This window comes from Octopus bimaculoides, chromosome 4 (assembly GCF_046866305.1).
Source record: "Octopus bimaculoides isolate indiv1 chromosome 4, ASM4686630v1, whole genome shotgun sequence".
Lineage (NCBI taxonomy): Eukaryota > Metazoa > Mollusca > Cephalopoda > Octopoda > Octopodidae > Octopus > Octopus bimaculoides.
This window is the reverse complement of record NC_142931.1, coordinates 126,111,835-126,116,834: the sequence shown is the minus strand read 5'-3', so window position 1 is coordinate 126,116,834 and position 5,000 is coordinate 126,111,835.

The window sequence follows — 5,000 nt, the reverse complement described above, 5'->3', positions numbered from 1 at the left end:
TAGATGTAAGTATGTACATATATGTATGTATATATGCATATGCTCACATATCATTTGTATTATTATATTATCGAACGCTACGCTTCCATTTGCAAGTAAGTTTTAACTTTATATTTCTGACGCGCACTCTATCTTTTTGTCTATCTATCTTTCTTCTTACCTATCTCCCCCTCTCGCTCTTCTTCTTCCTTCTGTTGTCCTTGCTTCTCCCCTTCACTGCTATATCTCTCTCTTACTCTTCCGTCGCTTTCATCCTTTCGGGGTCGATAAATTAAGTACCAGTTACGCACTGGGTTGATGTAATCGACTTAATCCCTTTGTCTGTCCTTGTTTGTCCCCTCTATGTTTAGCCCCTTGTGGGCAATAAAGAAATAAGAATCTTTAGCACGCCGGGCGAAATGCTTAGCGGTATTTCGTCTGTCTTTACGTTCTGAGTTCAAATTCCGCCGAGGCCGACTTTGCTTTTCATCCTTTCGGAGTCGATAAATCTAGTACCAGTTGCGCACGGGGGTCCGGGGGTCGATTTAATCGACTGGCCCACTCCTCCCCAAATTTCGGGCCTTGTGCTTATAGTAGAAAAGAATAATTTTGTCATTCTCATTACTGCTTGTATTATTACTGTTGCTATTGTTGTTGTTGCTATTGTTGTTGTTGCTATTGTTGTTGTTGTTGTTGTTGTTGTTGCCGCCGTCATTGTTGTTACTGTTGTTGTCAGAACCACCTACGGCTTATGTCAGCTGGCCTCATGTCGATGTTTATCAACAAGCATCCATCTTCCATCTTGATAACATTGGCAAACAACACTTGCCATAGACGAGATATGTAGTAATATACATACCCTTTTACAGTTACTGACATCAATTCCCACCCACTCCCCACTCTCAAAAAAAAAAAAGAAATAGCCGGCACCCATTGCTTGTCATCAACACATCTAACCTATTCCGAACCCACTCCTACATTTCATCTTTCATCAATACAACTGTTGCTCACAGTTTTCACCATTTTTGTCTTCATTCACCTCTTCTATAAGCTGCTATTTTTGCCTTCTCTTTCCCCTCCTCCTCCTCCTCCTCTTTCCCTTCCTCCTCAACAGCAACAACAACAACAACAACAGTAGTCACAAAAACATTGCTGCTATCACCAACACCATCGCCATTACTACCACCACTACCACCACCACCACCACCACCACCACCACCACCACCACCACCACCACCAGAAAAAAGAAGAGGGGCTGGAGAAAAAAAAAGAAAAAGAGAAGAAAAGAAGAAGAGTAGGAGGAGGAGGAGGAGGAGAAAAAACAGCAACACATTACATAACACTCAAAATAAATATTAGTTCATTTTATTAACCCATGTTAAAGTGTTTAGAAGATAGTTCAATAATTTATGTTTTCGCTATAAACATTTGAGAAAGAGTTCTTTCATTTTGTTTTGTCGGTCTCAAACTCAAAACATCAAACAGTGTTGCATTTGATCAAATTAATATGCGTGTGGTTATTGTGCGCATACATTGTATTTGTGTGTATATGTTGTTTAATAGCACCGATATTGAGGATTACATACATAAGTAAAAGACCCGCTTTGGTCGTGAATGACCATGGAATTGCACCTAGAAAGTTCCCCTCCGAGGCACAAGTCCGGGTAAAGTTGTTCCTGGAAGACTTGCAGTTGCCCATGCATACCAGTCTCCTCTCTCTATGCTACCAATGTTATCCAAAGGAAAGCCGAATGCCGATACAGTTTGGCACTAATGACGTCGCAACTCGTTACTACAGCCAAGCGAACTGGAGCAACGTGAAATGCAGTGCCTTGCTCAAGAACACATCAGGCAGCCTGGTCCGAGAATCGAAATCACAACTTCACTATTGTAAGCCTGATTTTCTAACCACTGAACCATGCATCTTCACAGAATGTGCAAGAGGTGAGCACTCCACGGATACGCGTGAGGAAATCCAGCATAACACAGAATGTGATAAGGCTGGTCCTTTGAAATACAGGTTTTTCTAGAATCAATAAAATAATACGCTAGTCATATACTGTGAATCGATTTAAGTATTTGGTTCCTCACCGCAGTATATTATTTTATCGAACCCAGCAGAAGGGAAGGCGAAGTCATACGAGGCGGGACATGACTTTAAAAGTCCGTGACAATATACTGGCGTTCTAACGATTCTAACAAATGTGCTATATATACACAGAAGATGGCTAGTTGGCAGAATCGTTAGCACACCGGGCGAAATGCTTAGCGGTATTTCGTCTGCTGTCACGTTCTGAGTTCGAATTCCACAGTTATATCTGCTTTATGTTATCTATACAGGTCGTATCTATGCTTCAGGCTAAGTGCTTATTCTACAATAATTCTGGACCTCACTACTTTATTATTTATATATATAAAGAGAACGAGAGTGATAAAGAAAGAGAGAGAGAGAGAAGTGGGGGAGAAAGAAGATTCGATGTAGAAACATAAAAATAAATCCACGGTAAATAGAGGTAAATTAATAACAAGTCGTTAGACTTCAAAAGACTATTAAATTGTAATAAATCCAAGTGGGGGTGACTTGTGTAAACATAATCGGATGAAACGATCTTTAAGATCAACATATTTAGCTTAAAGGCAGTTGAGCATAAATTTCATATGTTCTTAATTCAGCTCAACGGCTGTTTCATTAAGACAAATATCATTAAATGTATAACTATATAATTGTGATGCACAAGTGAGTAAATTGAAAAACTGTGTCTATTAAATTCATCGGTTGGCAAGTCCCGTCAACTGAAAAGATTTAGAAGATGAATTAATTGGACGCAAATTGTGTGTAAGCTCGTCTGAAAATTTGAACCCGCACTTCAGATAGCCGGTATTTTGGTATCATGTGTCTGTGATACGCTTAACCACTTACATAATAGTTTAGCGACTGCGTTTTCCTCATCATTGAGACCCACGGAGGATTCATCATGGATGTATCTCTCTCTCTCTCTCTCTATCTATCTATCTGTCTGTCTGTTTGTCTATCTATCTGTCTGTTTGTCTATCTATCTATCTATCTATCTATCTATCTATCTATCTATCTATCTATCTATCTATATGTTCATACATCTATGTATGTATGTATCTATCCATATACATGTGGATGGACATGTGTAGGATAATGCGTATCTGTTCAGTAACATAAACTAACATAAACTGAGAGTGTTCTTGCATAGTTTAATAACATTCTATAAATGCATTAAAACAGATATTAGGTTACATCGTTGCAGTCACGGATACTTGAATGTGTCATTAAGAACAAATATTATGGAGGCTCCAAATGATGTCTACAACCCTTCATCTTATTTTCTATCGCTTTCAATTTTGACGTCCCAGCAGTAAACACCAGCACTTAGATATGAACACAAGATAAGGACTTATTACTGGCTACGAATAATAATGTGTGAAGAAGTTGAGCGTTTTCATAGGCTTTTGTCGCCTCGTTGTTTTTATGACTGGCGATATAGCGAGTGATTATCATAGAATATAATAAAATGGATGCTATCGTGCCTGGAGGCGTAATAAGCAAATAAATTGTCATTGCTCAATTTGTGATCTTTTGGTTATAACTGGTTTGTGTCATTGGGCAGCGGCCGTGCTGAGCAATGCATCGAACGATTTAGCCGAAACAAAATGACCTTAATACTTATTATTATTATTATTATTATTATTATTCAGTAGTTTTATTTTTATAACGTGCTTTCACTTCACTACCGAGCGCAGCTCTGTGCGCCTTGGGTATGTGCTGTGGTTTGCTGTGGTGCTCTTATGTTTACTGTATTGAAAGTGTTTTGCGTAGAATGTGTGCAGTACCCAGTAGTGCAATTTTCTGTATGTTATATATATTTGTAAGTCCTGGTGTTTTTGTTATGTATTTGTCTGAATATTTTTTTATTATACCTAAGGCACCTACTATGATAGGAATTGTTTCTGTTTTTAGATTTTATTATTATTATTATTATTATTATTATTATTATTATTATTATTATTATTATTATTATTATTATTATTATTTATCTATTTATTTATTTTATTTATTTGGTTTTTTTTTGTTTTTTTTTTGTTAAGTTTGGTACATATACTAGACGTCCCTTTTGTCGTACCGCTAAATTACAGAGACGCAAACAAACCAGCACCGGTTGTCAAGCGGTGTTGGGGGCACAGACACAAAGACACACGCAAATACTCAAACACGTGTGCAGGCACACGCATACACACACATACGTGTGCATGCGCGTGTGTGTACGTATGTATTCGACGGACTTCCATTGAGTTTCCGTTCACCAAATTCACTCACAAGTCATTGATCGATCCGGGTTTAGAGTAAAAAATACTTACTCAAGGTGCCGCACTGTGAGACTGAACTCGAAACTACGTGGTGTCAAAGCAAACTTCTTAACTACACAACCATGCCTGTGCTAAAAAAAAAAAAAAAAAAAAAAAAAAAAAACCTTAGTGGCACCGTCTCGATGCGAAATTTTTTTTTTCCCACGAGAGTTTGCTAGGTGGACACTAGCAAACTAGTGTCCACCTCGTCTCACGAAAACACTCTGAGTTCAGTGGCAAATGTGCGTTAGCAAAATCTAACTGTTCTAAACGGGAGTGACAAATGTGAAGTTTTGAGTATAAAATGAACGGAAAGCTGCTCACCGATGATACCATAAGTGTTGCTAATTTGCGTAATTTAATAGAAAATGTAAATGAGTGTAGTTTCTTAATTTTTTGACTGATTTTCTACATTCCTAATTTAAAACGTTGATGTAATCAATATGGCGTTGTTGTATTGCATATATCAATGGGTACTTGCTGTATCACTAATCTCAGTCTGAGCATAAGTACCTAATGTTAGCTCCATATAGAGATTGTGCTCAATTAGTCTATAAGGATGATGGGGGTGGATGCGGTGCTTATGTGAAACCTGCTATGCTGTATTCGCAGAGTGGCATACACTATTCTATTCTTGAGTGGCTGTA